At 44.1% G+C, this 19,845-nt stretch overlaps 1 long non-coding RNA gene across 5 annotated transcripts in view; it reads left to right on the forward strand.

Annotated features, from left to right (window-relative positions):
• The window catches only part of LOC121106796, a 195,014-nt gene that overhangs the window by 114,982 nt on the left and 60,187 nt on the right, over positions 1 to 19,845 (forward strand). For all 5 annotated transcript variants that reach the window (XR_005839855.2, XR_006931503.1, XR_006931506.1 and 2 more), the window contains one exon: positions 19,233 to 19,333. This is a non-coding gene — a long non-coding RNA (uncharacterized LOC121106796). The remainder of the gene's footprint in view (positions 1 to 19,232; positions 19,334 to 19,845) is intronic.

Consider the following 19,845-nt stretch of genomic DNA (forward strand, 5'->3'; position numbering starts at 1 on the left):
GCAATTGTCAAAATGGAAAACATTTTTGCTCCCGTTCTCATGCTGCTGCTTCCAACTTTGTTCAGACTGTACCAGCTTATCAAACTGGGAGATAAAGCACTGCCCAGCACGTTCTATTCTTGTCCTAGATTTAGGGGATGAGCATTTGGTTCTGGCTCTGCTGGATAAACTTTAACAGTGCAGTGGGCTCACATCTCTACAAAGCAGAGCTCCTGCACACACGTGGAATTATTGCTTCTGGACTTTCTCTGCAATTCTCTAACTCTGCCTCTCTGAGCTAATTTGTGCTAAACTAAAAGGCAAAGGATAGGAGGATGATAGGAGGAAGCTGGGGATTAAAGAATTGATCTGCTGGACTGAACCACAAACCAAAATGTCATTCTATAAAATGCCAACTTTACATGGATGTTGTCTTGCTAAAAAAAAAAAAAAAAAATAAATTAGAGTTTGAGTTGCATGACAACTTTTAATGATGCTTAGGTGTCTGTGTGTCTACTTGCATATGACGAACTATTCACTTAGCACTCAATGCTAACTGAGATGGGAAAAGTTTAGAAATGTTACTGTCTTCATCATCACTGCCTGACAGATGCATGTGTGTCAGTTTTCTGGCTCTGATGGTAGTAATACCAGTATTGTATTGATCATATTAAATGCAAAGGATTATTAGTGATGCACTGATTAGGTTCATTTAAGAGTATGTATGCACAGAATCTCAGAATTGTTGAGCTTGGAAGGGACTTCTGGAGGCCATCTGGTGCAAAGTAAGTACTGAAGCAGGGCTGTATGGTGCAGCAGTTGTCCATAGTGACATTCTTCAGCTGGAAGCTAAAGTAGATACTGTAATGGAGCCAACAGAGTGTATACAACAGTTACTATCCAAGAGTCCATAGAACTAAGTGCTAACACATCCCTTTGTTTGGTTAATGTGTTCTGAGTGCCCATACGGTTGAGTTTTACTGCTGATAAGACCACGTGCATTGCTTACCAATAAGGGCTTGCTGTTGGTCACTGATGCGCTTCAGAAAAACTTGAACTGCACACCCGGCTCCCTCTCTCATCTCTAAAAGGTCATCAATTTCTACAGGTTTTTATTAGAATATCATGCTTCAGAAAAATACCTGCTCATTATTAAGAAATAGCATGTAATTTAGAAAGGCCAAGAACTGGTCAGAGTACAGAGATGAAAGCACCAGGACCACAAATTAATGAAGGCTGAATGAAACTAGACATGTTCAGATAGAAAAGAAGCTGAGAGGCTCCCCAAGCACTGGGCCATGTCACTGCGGTGAGCCATTCATCGCCTGAGTCATCAGATTGAGACTGGATAATTTTTTTTGCAGGATGGAGGCAGAGAGAAGGGAAGAAATGTCATTCAGTCAACAGTACAACGTTTCTACATATGCTTTAATTGCTTCTGATTTCAGCTTCAAGGCATTGCCATAACCCATGTTATTTTCCTGACCCAAGGTTTTATATTTGTTGGCCAAACACGTTCCCCCTTAATGCTCCAGTGTGGGGTGTTAGCAGTTGTTGTCAAAGGGGTAGGAAGGTTTGTTGGCCATAGCAATTCTTCCTTATTTCAAACTACAGCAATCAGCACAGAATTTCTGGTGCTTTGTAGTGCTTAATCTGCAGCAGGGGAATTTGTTAGAGCAAAACCAAGTGAGCTAAGAAGGGAAAAGGAGAACTTTCTAATTTTTTTTTTTAACTTTTATATATCCCCTGGTTTTGCATAGCATGAGCTTGTTTCACATACAAAGCACTTCATGCCCAGGGCTCTTGGATCACCTCAGTAAGCACAATACTTAAAACACAAAGGCACACTGGGGAATAGAAAGTTTATAATGGCTTTGAGTGGGCAGTACCAGAGACAGAGAACTGCAAATAAAGCTGAACAGCAGTTTTGGTCAACCTTTTTTTTTTTTTTACTTGAACTTGCAAACATTCAGAGTAGAAATGTGTTACAATGGAAAAATGATAAACATTTTAGGCAATAAACACTGTAGTAGTCTGGTGAGTACATCTTTCCTCAACTTGAAGAAGGCTGAAGCCCCGTCATTGTGCTTTTCAGGCAAGTGCTGTAGCCTGTGGGATAGCTAAAGCAGGACATGCACAGCTCTTCTTCCTAGGGGAGCAATCCTCCTTCATGTGCAGCAGTTGAATAGTCACTGAGCTGAGAGGCAGAGGGCAGTGACTTTCTAACTGGGCACTGGGGCTGCTGGGGCTCCTGGGGCTTATCTGCTCCCAAGTAAGTGAATGCCTTTCTTTGCTTTTAGTCAGTCGCTCCTGACCTGCAGTCTGTGGACATTCTTGGTTTTCTCGATTGCTTCAAAGGGGTTCAGGAAAAGCAAGTATGTGTGCAAAGTCTGCAGATGGGAATGTTCCACACTCTCACTGGAACGTTTTTAAGGGTCCATCAATCAAAAGCTTGAAAATTCCTTCTCCAAACATGCTAAGCATACAGCAATTTTCCACAAGAAAGGACTAAAGTGATTTGTTACAATGCAAACTAATTTTAGCACCGCCATCTCTTGTGTATTTGCTGCAGGCTCCCTGTGCCCCCAGAGCAGCCAGTTTGCAGAGCAGAAATGTGCACACGGCTCTGAGGCAGGGTTTGCTCATTTATATTCACAAGGCTCTGAACCCACGGTGCAGAACTGGATCGGGCTCCAGTCTGTGCTGCACCTCAGTGGTGTGCGGGCCAGAAAGCTGAGTCTGCCAGGAGAGAGCATTTCAAGCTCTGGCAGGAATTATCCACTAATAAATTGAAGGAAGGCTTTGAAAAGGCTCCAAAGAGGCAGGTGTTCAAACCCAGATCTTCACACTGTTTTCACCCAAATGGCTGCTTAACCTGAAGTCTTATCAATAACCAAACACGGGGCTGGATTCTGCTCTTGCCCAGCTATGCGAATCTGCTACAGGGGTGACTTTGAATAGGCACCAGGGTAAAACCAAGGAAATGATCTTTATCTCCAGAGGGGGCTGTATGTTGAGCAGGAAAGAGCAACTTAATTAAAGGGTGTTTAACAAAACCTCCCAAATTACACAAATGTTCAAAACCACAGAAAAAAAATTCTACCAAATGTATTCAGGAGGATTTGGGAGTAGAGCACTTAAATGGAAAGACTTTCAAAGGTCCACCATACTCTAGAAAAAATATTTTTGTTGCTCTCGAATGCTTATTAATGCAGCCACTGTGATCTGTGCAAGTGATATGATCTGCATGGAGCAGACCTCTTTCAGCTGTCTGCAAAAGAGAAGATGGAGCCCCTTTGGGGCTGGATCAGAAGTAAACAGAAGTACATTGGAAGGTTTCCTTAAAGGCAGTGGCCTATAGACTGTGTCCTTTGAGGTCAATGGTTCTGTAATTGGCAAAGTATTCCCCCTGTTCGTGTGGCCCATGCCATGCTTAGTGTCTTCTGGTTCTGCTTTTGCCAGTAGTGATGTTCCTGTGGATTTTGGCTGAGCTAAGATTATACTCTTCGTGCATAGTGAGTTGCTTATTGCCATTTCTAGCAATTGCTGAAAATGGAAAGGGGACATTTTTCTGATCTATCGGTTTCAAACAATTGTCGTTATTTTTCTTTAATTTAAACTATATTGAGTGTTATTTTGACCAACTGCTTCCGCTCTGTTCTTCCCGTTCCTGTTCTGTTGATGGTCAGCATTACACTCTCCCCTGCAGCCAGCGAAGGCAGTTCTGTCAGAAGGAAACTAACTGTAAGGGCTGGTTAAAAATACTGTGGGTTTGCGTTTTGTTTTATACAGAAGAATGACCAACCAGCAAACGATGACGATAACTTTTTGGTTTTGTGGGTTTGAGAGGTGGCCACTGAGATGATCAAACTTCTTGATTTCCTTTCTTTCAATTAATTTCTACCTATTGCTGTGATAGAACAAGCTGTCACAAGGAAGCTTCTCTTTATTCCCTGCCCTTATCTTGGTTTTGCTAAATTCAGTGAGTTGCAGAGTGGAGAAAAAGGAAAGGAAAAATTGAAATGGCAACATTGCTGAAAGTTCACCAGAAGTGGAGAACAACTTAATAACTGAAGAGTAGGTTCAATGGAGAATGCTTGTGCCCTTTAACTGGAGCAACATGTTAGCTTAATGTAGCCACTCTTCTAAATTAATTTTAAATAGCATTTGTTTTAATGATGATCATTATGTATTAATGAGAAATCTTTTGTCCCTTCAATATTTCCTAGCTACTTCATGATTTTCATAGCTGCCAAAGTGTGCTTGGTGGTGGTGATTACCAGCCTGAACAAAGAAATCATCTTCATCAGAACAGGCCACTTCTTTAATAAGACATGAGCAATAAAGGAAATCTGCCTTGCTCACTTGTTTGATTATAATCAGTATTACTGACTATTGAGCTCTAAATGCTGTGTGCCATGTCAGTCTTTATTTCATGTGGAAAAGTTTAGTTGTGTTGTCTTGATCCATCACTCTCACACTGAAGGGCAGCATGGTTCACACCAGGAAAACAGCAGTGACAGAAGACTATTTTATTATTAACTGCTTCTAAACTAAACGTTCTTGGCACTGAAGAGAAAACCATGCCAACTTGGCTTAGCCTGAAGCTGTTTGTCTTCCACTCCTGGTAAGCATCTGCTGGTGCCAAAAAGAAAACCAGAAGGAGGGTTTGCAACATGTCCAGGCTTTTCCAAAGTGGTTCTGCTCAGTCAAGCTGGAGGTCTGGAGCAAGGCTGTCCTTAGTTTGCTGCTGCAGGGTTGGTCCAAACCAAGCTAACCTTAAAGCAAAGCTCCTGCTGGCTCCATTCATCTCTTCCTTCTTTCTTCTGAGAGCTGTTTAATTTTATAAGAACGAGTTGCTTTGAGGTTTGTTCTCATTCTCCAGATGAGTTAACGTTTGGAAACACTTATTATTTAATTGTGATTGAGCTCCCAAGGAAGGTCACTATGGCCAAGACTTTGAGAGGCATGGAGGGCTACTAGTGAACATCAACTTTAAACTTCTCCACTCGTGGTGTCTTGTGGTCTCTCAAGTCTCAGCCATTGCCTGAGGCCTGTATTAGCAGAACTCAGATCCTCTCTCTGTGAGCAGCACTGCTGTCCATGCATGGGTGAAGTTGTACAGTCTGTACTGGGTGGGTCATTTGTCTACAACTGTTCCTTTAAGAGTTTGCTAAACACTGTGCCTAAGCTGCTTAATCAGATTAATTCCTGAAAAGGAAACAAATGAAAGGTTTAAGGTTAGTATGTGTTCACATTCAACCCTGCTATAGGTCTGATTTCAGCTCTTATGTGTGTCTGAGTGGAGGTAGCATACACGATGAAGCAGTTGTTCTCCAGAGACTTCCACATTTTGAGGTCAGGAGGTGGCCTATAAGTACATGTTAGCTCCATGCCATGAACTGAAAGGTTGAGTGTTTTGATGACATGGAAAGCAATGGACAAAACAAGCAAAGCAAGGTTGGAGAGGTGGAAATGCAGCCCATTTTTGTGTAAGAACAACCCTTCTCTTAGCTACTGAAAGCAGTGCTCATTCCAGCCTTACTGTTTATTTGTAATGCTCAAAGAAATCTGTACTCTTCCTCACTCCTAAAAAGTGGTTTAACTCTATTTAAGGCATTAACCCTTTTCTTTTGAGATTTCTGCCCCTCATGGCAGCTGCTTTTTCTCATCTCAGCTATTAAAAATGTATAATTTTTATTGGTTGCATGGCAACAGATAATCCCTTTGTTCTGTTTTGTTTTAACAGATGCTAGAACTCTGTCTGTCACAATAAGTAAAAGCACTTCCCTCGGGCTTTCTTTAAAATTGAGAAAGAGAGAGTTTGGTCCTTGCATTTTGGTTGCTTCCGAAAGTAAGATCTTGTGGCTGTAGTAAGCAGCAGACCTCTCAGCTGCTGAAATAGCTGTGCGTAAAACACACGTTGATGCAGTAACCAAATGGGCTTCAGGAGGCTTACCTGAAAGGGACGCTCTGTAGACCAGGGCTAAGATTTGCAATTCAAAGACCATAGCTTTTTGACTAGAAGGAGAGAATTGTTCTGCTGAGAAGCAGTAAACCGAGACCTGAACTGCTGGAATTCAGAGCATTTTTCATAAGCTTTAATAAGCTGTAATCTCACTGATGTCTAATGAACCTGACAAGCAGCACAAATCGACAATGGCATGATGAGGCCACAGCTCTGCTTTTGATTTCTCTTGGATTGCTGTGATTTCATTGATGCCTGGGAAGTTTCTCCTGAATCTCTTCAGCTGCAATAAGATAAGAAGCAGGCTGCAGGAGTTTTGCAAAGAGCCAGTATGAATGCTTCAGTGGCCAATATTACCTGCTCTAAAATGGATGAGGGTGTCATTGCATCAGAGCTTTGCATGACAAATGCGTTTTGAGGGCAGCCCTCGAGACAAAGGGAAGAGACTTGCAGTGTATCTATCACAATAGAGCTGTTCTAAACACTTTAGAAGTTCATTTTGCCACCTTTGAACATTACCATAAGGAATAAACCTCAGCACTTTTTTTCTCTTTTTTAAATAAAATGAACAGTGACATGGCACAGCCAGGTGTCCAGGCTTTCTAAAGAAGATAAATGAACCTGCAGAGAGCTACTTAGACTTTACTGTAGCCCTGTATGATGTACAGACTGGAGTTCTGTGAAGCATGAGAGGAGTGAGTAGCACATATGCATGGTAGTCACAGGCCTGAAGTGAGCTCTGGCAGCTCTCCCATGGGATGTTTTCAGAACTGGATAGCCTGAACATGAGCACATCTCTGAGGGAAACCCTCCCTGGTCGCTTCCATGGGGCCACAGGATTTTATTCCTGTGTTTGAATTGGAGTTGAAAAGGAGTCTTTTTTTCTAGTTGTTACATAGAGACCAACACAGGCGGTTTGGTAGGCCATAATAAATCTTGTCTTCTCTGGCTTTATTCTAAATACAGAGTGATTTCTACAGCAAGTGGAAGGCATAAGAGGGGCCACAAGGATGCAGGGTTTCAGTGCTCTGAACCACGTGGCATGGGTTGGGGAGTGCAGGCAGCTCCTCACAGCGGGGTGTTCTGCTTCAGAGGGTGTGGGGTGGTTTGGGGGTGTTTCTGAAGCCAAACGAATACCCTTGAACTCAAGCTGCCTGCACATGCTGCATGGTTTAAAGCTGGGGCCTTTTCTACGTGAGGCTGGAGGTGTGGGTAAGATATGACAAGGGCTTTTTCAGCCTTCAGGAATGCATTATTTGTTTCTCAGTCGTAGCTTTTAAAGGTAAAATACGAAGCAACTGTTCAGATGATGTCCGTCCAGCACCGAGCACAGCTTAACACCAAACCTGATTTGAAAGCTCTCTCCACTTCCAAATCCTTTGCTTACCATTAAGAAATGATGACACCACTCCCATTCTGTAAATAAGAGATCCTGCTGTGACTCATTATTAGCACTGCCTGCCTTGCAACAACAACCACCTGGGCCTTTTACTGGCACACAAATTTTCCTGCATTGCCTCGTGAAATGCTCTGCTTAAGCAATGAGATGCCTTCTTCTTTTTTAATTCTGTGGTCCAGAGCCACTGCTTTAAGCTGTGTTCCAAAATGAGAAACAGAGAAATTCACTGCTCTCTAACTTTCCTAGCTTGCATTTATATTATGTGCAAAGAGATTGGGGAAAATGCCTTGCTTTGCAGTATCAGCTCTTTGCAGAAGTGTTCTTGCTGGGTGAAGGTTGTGTAGTCCCAGAGGCTGATGCTGCATGCATGAGTATAAATCTGGAAAGGTTTCCCTGGCATCAGAGGAGTCATTTCAAGTTTGCGTGGCTGTAAGTGAGATTATTGTCTAACTGATGAAGTGCTTTGCAGAGGAAAATCTGCTCTTCTCATTCTGGTGGGTACATAGATGAGCATAGAAGTGTGGCTTTCTACTTTGGAAGCCTTCAGCTGCTGTTACAGAAGTGATGCTGGTTGGAAACCATTCAGTTCTTCCACATGCAGGTATTTTATTGTCCAGTCAGTTTGAAAAAGGTGTAACTGTTTCTCCTAAGGAGAAGGTTCCTATGTCAGCCTTGGCTCTTTGTATGCCCCTGATGTTAGTGTACCATCCGATCTGCTGGGTTTTATTGCCTCCTCTGTGCTGCGGCACTCCTGGTAGGTCCTCCTCTGCTTCCTTTGGCACACAAGCCATGTTTAAGAAACATATCTCTGAAGCCTCCAGAAATCCATACAGGCTCAAGCGCCATCTGCCTCTCCCTTCCTGTTTGTGTCAGTGGGGGATTCTGGGGTGTCAACCTCACGCTGGCTCTGTGCCTCTCGGTTGCACAGCACTCCATGGGGAGTAATAAAGAAACCCCCATTTCACAGCCATGAAACTGTCTGAAGTCATCAGGTACATAAAAAAGAGCTGTTTTATTCTGATGTGAAGGCATTGTTAATTGAGTCATGCAGGAGAATGAACTCTAAGCAACGAATGCTGTCTGACATCAGCAGTTATTTTATTGATGCCTCCACATTTCAATCAAATGCAGCTCTTTCTTGGCAGGTAGTATTTAGCAGCGATGGAAAAATTGTAGCTTTGAGGAGAGGGTCGGTGTGGGTCTCCAGTGAATGGTTGAATATTTCCATTAGCACCGGATTTTCTGAATACAGTATTAGTTGCAAAACCGAGCTAACTCCACCTGGAGAGCTGCGTGATTCTTTTCCAAGGAGCTCTCAGCTGATGCAATCTTACTGATCAAATCCTCAGAAAACAGGTACTGTTCCAAATGACTGTGATTGGATCCACTGGTGTGATCTTTATTAATTGGGAGAGTCAGCTTTATGGTTGTTCCTCAGAAATGCTAACAAAGCTGTGCCGCAGTCAGTGTTTTTTCTTTCCTCTATGGCATAATTTTTGGAAACATTACTGTTCAAATCAAAGGCTTCTAGGAAGAGCTTTGTCATACCTGAGGATCCAAATATCAATCTTACTGGAACCCTGGCAGATAATCCTATTTACTTGACATGAAGAGGAGACAACCTATCTTTCAAGAGGAGCTGAAATCACACAAGTGGAACGTGTGCTGAGCTAATGAGTGTGAAGGCTTCATGGGCACGAAAGCACTAATTCACAAAGATAGCTGTAACACTGTAGTAGTGAAGGGTGGTTGCTGTCAGTCTTCCTCATTGCGGCATTATAGAATCATGGATACATAGAATCCTTAGAGTTGGAAGGGTCTCTGGAAGCTCACCTAGTCCAGCTCCCCCACAACGAACAGAGACACCACAGCTCCCCCAGTGCTCAGAGCCTGCCCTGCCTGGCCTTGGATGTCTGCAGAGCACTGTCACCTCTGTGGGCAGCCTGTGCCAGCACCTCACTGTCCTCGGTGTAAAAGACTTTCCTTATATCCAGGTAAGCATTCCTGTAGATGAAAACATGTCATAAAATGGCTTATACCTGTATGCATATGGCAGTGAATGTGTATGTGACTTCCATGAGACAGTGCTGTAAATGTATGTTCAGTGGCAGAGTACATCCTCGTGCTGTTTGAGCTGAAGCTGTTGCAAAGCCTTTGGCTCTTGCCTCGTGCCCATTGTAAGTGTTGGCTGTCAGTGCCTGAGCCCGTGTGAATGGTAAAACCACATTTCTCTGTTCAGTCTTAAAACAGATAACTGAAGGTGATCGAAATAGTTTGACATCTCCATTTAGCACTCATGTGCCATTATTTTTAACCACCCTCTTTATATCAGCTGTCTCAGAAAGCTGTATTGCTCTAGGGAGAATGGGGCTCTTGCAGAACGTCCCTGCTTGTAACGCAGGAGCAGATTTCAGAGCTCATGGGGGATTTTTTTCCAGTTAAGCCCATATCTAACCTTTTAAAATTTGATAGCTCTTCTTTGAACTTTGCCAAATGCAGTTTTTTGATCTATGAGTACCAAAAGATAAGCAGAATGTGGGGAGCAGCTCTAGCAGTGCCAGATGCAGAGGTGGTACGGCCTCTCTGCTCCTCCCACAGCTCATCTCTTCCCCTCCGAGGAACACATCAGGTTTTCATGGTGGGTGTCTCACTGGGGGTCGTACTGCACCATAGCCTTTCTGAGGTAGGTCCTCCTAGATCGACTCCTGCCTCTGTCAGTGGGGGTTTTGTTTCCTACTGTGTGTGCAGACTCAAAATTGTCCGTATTAAAATAGCGTGGTGTTCACTTGTGCCTAATTTACTAGGTGACGTGGAAAGCTCTTTGCGTGGGATTCCTTCTCTTCCTATTAGCATTATATATTCTTGTAAGATCTTTGCTAATAACCTTTAAATTCAATGTCTTCATTAATGTGACTGATAAAAAAAATTCTTAATAGTAAACAGACAAGAACAGTCATTGGAAGGATCTATAAGAAAAGTAATTAAGTGAAGGCAATTTTTCTGCTTGGTTTCAGGTCTACTCTGTAGCAGGGATTCTGACCTTTTAATATGAGACATGCTCAGTTTCATGAAGCTTTAAAGTACTAGTAAATTGGAAGTAAGATTGCAGATTTGCAGCAGACCATGCATGCTACACAAGCACTACTGCCTGCACCGGCTGACCCAGAGAAAACTGGCTGTTGGAGAACTGCTTTCCATAAATCTATATCCATTAACTTCATTATTATTGCTGAAATCTTTGTCAAGCTATTCCCCATACTGCCCAATCCATCCTTTGCAGGTTGATGTCAGTGGGAGCGGCCTCCCCACTTCTACATTTTAATTGTTAGAGTTGCTTCAGCCTTCATCTGCCCTCTCAAGCTGCTGCAGTCTGCATGAGAGATTCTCTCCGAACTTTGGACTGCCTGATTTAAAATCCTTGCATGCAGGTGTCTTTCTAGTTTTACTAATCTTGAAATACCTCCTGTTAGTATTTTAGCTTTTGCTTAATGCTTATGCTGGCTACTACTGAAATATAGTATTCACTGTTGTCATCATTGGATGTGACTGTGTGCAGCCTCACATAGAGGGGAAAAAGTTTACTGGAAACTTTTTTTTCTCTATTATTTTTGATGATTTGACACTTCAGTCCATGTGCACATAGCATTGCTATTGTTGCACACAAGTGATAACCACAGCAATAGTTACAGTCTACCAGTAGTGTGTTTTGTGCAGCTGGACAAAGCAAGAAATGTATGGCTTTCCTGTACGTTTTTGGTCATTTCTATATTTTGATTTGTATTCAGGGGCAGGAAATGCCTTTGCATTTGTTGTGTTTTATACCTGCTTCCATTTCCCCTAAACCAACTTTGTTGTGGTTTTTTTGTTTGTTTGTTTTTTAACAGCTACAGCTTTCTTTGATTGAGGTTGGTTTCTCTGGACAGCGAGAAAAATGTTCTCAATCTGTTCCTAATTATGGGAACATTTCTCTTCTAAAATTCTTTCTCCCAACTGGTTTGGCTCTTCTCCCCGCCTCCCTCCCCCAGCTTCATGAAATTGATCCTGTTTTAAGCAGCAAGCACGTGTATCAGTGGGTTTGGCACAGTAAGATATCTTCTGTTTGCACTTGAGAAATGGAATCAAGCCATGATTGCTTCTTTGGATAATGCCTTTTTTTGTGTGACCACTTTACTCCTCATCTTACAGATGAGCTCTAATATGGAATTATCTGTGTTGGATGCAGCTTTTCTGAGTTAAGATTTTGTCATCCGTAGTTTCTTAGCAATTGCAAGGACAATTTAACTCTGGCAGTGTGAGTTTTCTGCATAAATCACAGATGGGAGTCTTTTTTTTCCCCCTTTGTATGTTATATATTGGTGTTCAAGGAGCTCCTCACACCGACTTGTACTGCAGTCTGGGCCTTTTTCCTAGGGGGAAGAGGGCATCTTTTTCTTAATTACTCAGGATCAAGCTGGCCTCACGTGTTTTCACTCCAAGGCCACTTTTGTGTTTAGCCACGTGTTTAAATTGCAGAGTGAATTATATTGGAACTGTCCTTGCAAAACCTGAGAAGCTGCTGGAGGAGCCCAGCGCAGTGCCCCGCAGACACGTGTGCTGCCCTCTCCCCACACGAACCACGTGGTGCTGAGCTGACTGCTCGTGCTTTCCAGAAGTCAGCTACAACCGCCCTGCAGGCTGCATTGTGTCTTTGTGCCACCAGTTGGCCATCCCCAATGAATTAGAGGTTCTTGTTCTTTAGACACTTGGAGATTTTTAATGGCCTTGCTCTGAAGGTGGAGAAATCCAACTCCGCACAGCCCACGTATCTTCACTTTGCACAGCAGTGCTTCTGAGTTAGGGTCGTATGGTCAGGTTGTGGTTGGACTTGATGATCTTTAAGGTCTTTTCCAACCTTAGCTATTCCGTGATCCTGAAGTCACTAACGTGCACTCCTGACCTATCCTCCCTTTGTGATGTGATGCTGAGTGAATCCTGCAGGCTTGCTGCATGGATGAGATGACACACTGCTCTGCACTTGTTCTCAGACACATTCCCTCCTTCTGCCCTCAATAATATCTGCACTTAAAACATACTTTCTGACAATTGCCTTGTTTATTCACTGAGGCAGACATACACGGTCACACTGAGATTTGTATAGGAAAATGGTAGCTTGGGGTCAAGGCATAGACTGAAATTATTGCTGTGGTTATCACTGCAGTGCGCATTGAAGTAATAACTGCAAGCACCCAAGAGATGCACAGTTTGGTTCTTGCAGATGCTTGCTTCTGAGACTGTGGAACCCACATCAGAATTAAAATGCTTAATAAAATGGGGTAGCTTGCATTAAATATCAGAGGGGATTTATTAGAAGCTGTAACAAACTGAGTAAAGAGTGGATCAGGCTGTGGAAGAAGGAAGACCTAGAATTAACATGAAGACTTTTGAAAATGATCTTATGCAGTCAAAATCTGCAGTATTACCAGCTTTTTCTCCTTCCTTGGGAAATAATCAAGTACTCCCTTATGATTGTTGTATGGAATCAGTGCTCTTTTAGTGGTGTTGACATTATTTTCTTTGGGAAGTGTGCCTTTATGGATGGTAATCATTTTTAAATACCTGACATTAAATAGGAAATAGTCCTTTTTTTTCCTATGGCAGAGAATAGCCTGAATGAAGGAGGAACATTACCATCTTGGCACCAACTGGCCTGCTTAGCTGTACGTGGGCCATAGCTTTGGGTTCCTGATCAGTTCTGCTTTGGTTTTTTGTTCCGTCGGGCACGCTTTCTTCTTGAATGCATCACACTTCTTCCTCCACTGGAATGGCAGGGGATGAAATCTTTCAGGAGCATTGGGTGGGACCTGGGCAAAAAGTGGGCGCAGATGTGCAGTGATGTGCTGGGAGCAAAGCGTGTGCATTCAGGCATGTTGTGGATGACAGCAGAGGAAGGAAAGTGAGGGGAGTGGTGCAAGAATTACCAATTGGAACAGTTATTTCCTTGTCTTTTCAATTCAGTTTCCTCCTCCAAATTGCACAAGCGGAGATGCCACAGAACAAATTGGTTTTTCTCCCACAGCTGTTTACTTGTTTTTCTGCCCTTCTCTTCCCCAGTGTGAATAAATCCAATGGGCAGGACTGGAGGAAAATGGGATGATTGTGAAGCATTTGAGGAATTCACTTGAACCCCAGTAGCTGCTTCCACAATTGCTCAAGAAAACAAGGTCTGGTGGCAGGGTGAGGAAGTGGCAGCAAAAGGGACAAGCAGGAGGCTGGGAAGAAGGCAGGGAAAAAGGCGTAGGGTGTGGACACAAATAGCTGATCCAAGCTGGTGAAGGATTGCTTACAACATCATTCTTCCACAAGTCTGCCTTGTCTGGGTTTTCCTAATGGTTGTGACTGCCAGTATGTTCTGTTTGCAGCTTGTCAGCTCTCCAGATATCCACCTCTAGCTGGCAGGAAGAGCTGTGGCATAGTCTGTTTCTCCCTGCAAGGAGCTAAGGCACACTGCTTCGTTACCATATTCACCATCCCTATCCTTTTGTGGGGTTTCTTCCTCTTCAAAACTTATTAGAAGTCTCCCCCTAAAGCAGTAGCACAGATAACACTGCTAATCATCTCTGTGCTTTAAGATACTTGTAAATGAAATCTGTACCAGCCAGTTCTTGAAATGTAATTATAAGAACTCACTTGAGATGCAAGTTTCTTTGAATTTGTTGAAGGATGGAAATGGAATGGAAAAATAGCAGCTGACAAAGGCTTCTGCTTGGAAGAAAGTGTCTCTGCCCGCTGCTCTGCTGTGCTTCCCATGCCCAGCATAAAGCCAGGCTGTCACATCTCAGATGTTTAGCTAAACCAGCTGGAAGTTCCTCTGAGATGAACAACGCTATGCTTTTAACTAGCTTCATTCCTTCCTGTGTGTGGAGACTGCTGCAAGAGGTTACGGAAAGTGGAAAGGGAAGAGGAAGGTCCTTAAGGCTCACTGTGTCAGACTGCCCATAAATCATGGAAGCTTTCACTTCCAAGCTCTGTACTGTAGGTGGGACATTCAGAGCTCGTTTTCAGGGCATGAACCCATGCTGAGAGGACTCTTTGCAAGCCTGCTTGAGACCATAGTCACCTAAAGCAGGGTAGCTGGTGCAGCAGGGATACGGGGAAGTGGAGTAAGGTGTAGCACATTCCCCTGCCTTACTTGTGAATGGGAGCCGGGCTGGGTAGGCAGGTGGTGACCATTTTCTGTTCTCTACTCGTGATGTGATTCAAACCACAGATCTCTGTGTGCGTCCATGGCACTGCAGAACAGTGGGGCTTCAGCAGAGCCTGGCTTTGGACAAAAAGGAAATAGCGAGGTATGAAAAGGTATTTCTCTAAGTGCGGTGACATAGAGACAAATCCAGGAAGGGAGAAATTCTGCCAGGAATGCAGCGTAGAGCCTGTGTTGATGAGACAGAGTGAAGAGGGAAGCTGAACTCCATGGTGCTCCATCCACGTGTTGCTTACCTGGAGACGGACTGGAGATGTAAGAAGAACACCGAGGTGTTGTTTATACCAGCCCTAACACAGAGTAGAATGAGAGCTTGTGGCCCCATGAGTGAGGTATAAATGAGCACAGCTGCTTCTGGATGCGGCCCCAGTGTTACGGTGTGCTCTGTCCTCAGCTGCTGTCCTGGGAAGAGGAGATCCATGAGTATTTGATAACGTACGCAATGGAAGCGATGCTGCAATCAGTGAATGTAGGTTGCAGTGTTGGATTATCACCGAAACATAAATGGCAGCTCTGTAATTGCTCTGAGTCCTCTGAGCAGAAATGGCTGCTGAGGTATGGCATGACTTGCAGGGAAGGTTTGTGGAGCTTGTCAAGAAACGTATCAAACTTTTGTTTATTATTATTGTTCAACATTATGAATACACTTGGCGTGCGATCTTTCAATTTACAAGAGAATACAAATGTACCTCCCTGCTGAAAGAAGCCTCTTCCAACTCAAAAAGTGTGTTTGTACAGAGAGAGAAACGACTAAGGGAATTAATGACTTAATGATGATTGTTTGTTATTTGTATTACAGTAGCGTTTAAACCGAGACTGAATCTTTTATGTGTTCAGTGTTGCACAAAAGCAGATTGCAAAAGTGGCTTCCCCAGAGAGCTGAATGGAGAACAGATAAAAGAAAGAAGAAAAATGACTTTTCCCAGATCTGAGAAGGAGAGAGAGGAGCTGCCTTGCCTGGGGTTATGTAGCTACTCTATGGCAGAGCTGGGATGTGAACTCAAATATATCAGTGCAACTCTTTTCACGCAAATTGATGTGGCATCTTGATTTTTATCTCGCATTGCACTAACTGCTTAGTGGTGTATTGGTGGAAGAGCCTGTGCTTCCCTCTTTGTGAATGTTAATGCTTTGTTTGTGCATACATAGGAACAGAAAGCTAAGATTCATGTACGACTGTATCTTTAATCTCTTACTCTCATTTCCTAACAAGATACATCTGTCAGCAACTGCAAATCTTGCTAGTAATGCCAGTTTGATGCAAAATTACTCCGTCTCGCGAGCACTGGACTGGAATTCAGGTTGTCTGAGTGCTGGGCTGGCTTCTGCCAGCAGCTCTTCTGGCCGATGAAGCTGATGCAGGGCCGTTCTTCTCTTATTGCACATGTCAGCCTCAAAGCTCTCATCACCACCATATCACTCTCACTGGCTCAGCACCCACTCACACTGGTTCATCACAATGGACTGTTAGTGCCGTGCAGTGCGGGTGCCCAGCAGGGAGCACTGCTCCCCAGAGCTTCAATCCTCTGCCAGTATCCCAGGAGTGAATGTTTCGTGTTTTCGTGTTGTTCCACTCACCGTACCTGAGGTTTCTAGTTGGGTTGGACAGTAAGAGGAGATCCTTTCATTAAGAGTTTCCTGGTGTTTGCTGCCACTTTGGCTTTGCACAGTTGGCACGGCTCTAATATTTGCTCAGTTATGTTTTGAAAGCCTCCCCTGCTGGAACAGGCGTTTCACTGGCTCTATGGGGTGTTGGTTATTTTTCTGTTTTGTTTTGTTTTTAAAGCACTGGCTCATTTCCCAAGGCAGCCTTCTCTTTAAGAAGGAGCTTCCTACCGTGTACAGTATTTATTTTTTAATTAGTTGAGCTAATGTGCAATTAATGTTTATAATGCAAACCTGTCTGGGGCCATCCATTCACTTAATCAGAACACTTTCAGTAGTTGCATATTTCCGTGTGTTTTCTTCTTGTAGTTGCACAACAGAGTTTTCCTTGTACCTCTCAGTGAGCCTGCCTGTCCTGACAGAGTCTGCTCTTTCTGAGAAAAGCCCGATGAAGTTTTTGTTCTTTGCCGTCTTGCAGCTTTGTACCGCTTCCCTGGAACAAAGTGAACCATCAACAGAATGTCTCCCATTTGCCAGGAAACGTTTCAGTTTGTTTGAGGCTGGTCCCACCGCCGTGCCTGGCACACGCCAGCTGCAGCCTGGGGGACAGCCTGTAGCAGGTAGCTTTACATTTGGCAAGAAAAATAGCAAAGGACTTTACATAACTGCTCTGTCCAGTGTGTGTATGTGCTGATAAGTGCACATACCTGTTTGGTTAATGACATCTCAGAGTGATTGCAATAACTTGTCTGCCAGAGATGCTTTGTTCTTGTGGCTTCATGGCTGTGATTGCCATACAGGCTTTTGAGACGTGTTATTTGGTAATGTCCTTCAAGTAAGGTTCACGCAAAGGTTTCCCAGTGAATGCAAGGAATCCAACTGCGCGTTCATGAGACCTTTGCCGTGTGGACACTGAGTTGTCCTTTGCAAGCAGCAACACTACTGCTGTGTTCATGTAGGAGGCTCACAGTGCTCTGTCCTGCCCTGGTTGGTGCAAGCACTGCAGAAAGAAGGGAACAGGGAATGTCCTATTGCTCGTTTCAGGGCTCCTCAGCATCCCTGCTGGTCAAACCTGTCTGTGTTGAGGAGCACAGCTCAGCTGAGAGTGGTACTGCCACAAAGTGACGTGGGGAGGCTGTGTAGAATGACCGTTTGTGCATCTACAAATCATGTTCCTTGTACCATCGCAGTTTCTGGGCTGTTAATTACAGCAAAGTGTTTTGTGGTAGGAACTAAAGCAAAATCCATTCTGGTGTTGGTCAGCATGGAAGTAATTATGTCCTTTTGATTTAGTCTGTGGTGAAAAAAGTGCTCGGTAAAGACTGTGATTCTTCTTCCTTCAGAAATAAGAATGTTCCAAAATAATTAAAACTATCATCATCAATGCCTTAATGGAGGAGAAACAAGAAAAAGGCGAGACCACTGGATGGGTCAATTCGTAGGGCACTGAAATCAATATCCAATTATCAGACAGCTCTTGAAGAACACTCATGGAAAAAAAAATCACCAAGGGTGACCTTAGCTTTTGGAGTTAATTTACTCTTATTAATTTGAGTAACGTTTCTTCTGAATGCACAAATTAAAACTTAGGGCACTTATTTCAGGCACAGCTGTGGGCTTTAAGAGTGCAGATGTGTGCAGGGAAAGGAAACCCCTTCTATGCAGTGCTGCAAGGCATGTCAGGGGACAGTGCTCAGTGCAGTGCTGAGGGACAGGCCAGAACTGTGCATTGGGAAGATGCTCCAGCAAAGAGAGCAAAGAGCAAGTGTTTTGTTACCATGGTAGAGCCAGACGTGAGTCAAGTCCTGTTCTGGGAAAAAATAGGGAAAGGGTGTGGGTATGCAGTGCTTCTTCCAGTCTGCTCTGCCATTCTTGGCATCCGAAATGACTTGTAACAACTCGCTGTGCTTCAGAAGGAGGAGTGAAACCAAACAAGGTGTGCTCTGCCGAAGTGCAGCATCAGCTCCATGTTGCCATAGCAATGCCGCATGTAGGGCATAACGAAGTGGAATAGGAAGGAGCCAGCAGGGTCATTAGCATCATCAGGGGCTCGGTGGAGCGCAGCTCCATGGTAGATAAAGTGGCTTCATATTCTTCAAGTCACTTCTGTGGGAGAGGTGCACAAAAGGGGAGATGGTAAAAATACTCCGGTGGCTGCAGCAGCCCCATGGTGGCACTGCCTGATGTCTGCAGCCCCTTCCGTCTTCTCAAATGCCACGAGGACTTTGTAAAATTCCTACTTGGGAGCATCCAGGGATATCCCCTGCCCAGAGGGCTTCCTGCAGGCACTGCTCGGTGTATGTAGTTCTGGGAAGGCCGCAGTCCATCCCTGTTTCCTTCTTGCCTGCCAGTATCCTGGACTCCTTATGGGCTTTGTTGTGCTGAGTGCAGGGAGTAAAGTGAGGTTCTGCCTTTGGTTACGTGGGAGATGCTAACAAAGGGAGGAAGGAATAATAATAATACAAAATGAAGCAAAGAGACTCATGTTTCTTATCCTAAAGGAGCAAGAAATGCCAGCAGTGCTGCTGTCCAGAGGCACTGAGCAGAGTACGTTGTGCGGTCCTTCGTGTGGGTACGTCTGTGCTGCAGCCACTTAGCTTGTGGCTTGTGCTGTCAATGCAAATGCACACTTGATTTCTTTTTTGGGTTTCTTCTCATGCCATTTCCTGAATTTCCAGGGATCAACGGCAGCAGGGGAAATAGAATGATTGATCCCATATTATTACTGCTGTAAAATGATCCCCAAAGGCTTTTAACAGGGTCACTGCGTACAGACCAGGGTCAGAGCCAAGGGCTGGATCCTCAGCAGGGGGACGTGGGCCAGCTGCCTTCAGCTGGGAAACTGCTGCTCTGTAGCACTGCTCGGTGGCAGGAGAACATCTTTTCCATTTGTCAAAATTAGCTCTTCTCCCTTCCCATTTTGCACACTTGTAGTTGCTCTGAAATTCTTTTCAGTGCTGAAGTGAGTTGTATTTTACAGTCAGCAAGATTTTCACTGTCATTCCATGAAGGTTCAAGAGAACTTTGTTTTATTTTTGCAGCTTGTTTTCTGGAGAACGTTCACTTCACCGTCCTGAGCATGAGTGGCTTCTACTGGCAGTGCTGCCAAAGAGCTGCGCATCAGTAATTCTTTGACATGCAGGTAAATCAGTGGAACTCCTGCAACATCTCATTAATTTGTGGTGGTTGTGAAGCTTCTGCAAATGGTCGTTATTGGTGGTGAAAGCTATTGGCCCAAAGAGTACAAACTAGAAAAGAAGAGGAACAGGTAAAGGCTTCAGGTCGGATGTGCTGGTGGCCATCACCAGCACCTTCCTGACCTCAGCGGAATGATGTCAGATGAGGACAAGGCACATAACGTTTAATGTTGCTTAAATTGTTTCAGGGTTTGCCAATAATGCAGCTTGTGTAGACATGTATGCTGATAGTTTTAAAGCTACCTTGGGGGAATGGAATGCTGGCTGTAATGAGATGGGTGCTCCGAGCCCTGAGATGGCTTCCCAGCTCCCGGCCCATCGCAGCCACACAGCCTTACTGCTGCTTGTGTGATTCCGTGTGCTTCCCTTCTCTCAGAGGTCGGCGCCGTCCCCTTCTGCTTGTAAAGGAACTTCATTTTAATCATCACAGAACACATTCTGGATGCTTTGCTGGTAA

Source organism: Gallus gallus, chromosome 14, assembly GCF_016699485.2.
Source record: "Gallus gallus isolate bGalGal1 chromosome 14, bGalGal1.mat.broiler.GRCg7b, whole genome shotgun sequence".
NCBI classification, from domain to species: Eukaryota; Metazoa; Chordata; class Aves; order Galliformes; family Phasianidae; genus Gallus; species Gallus gallus.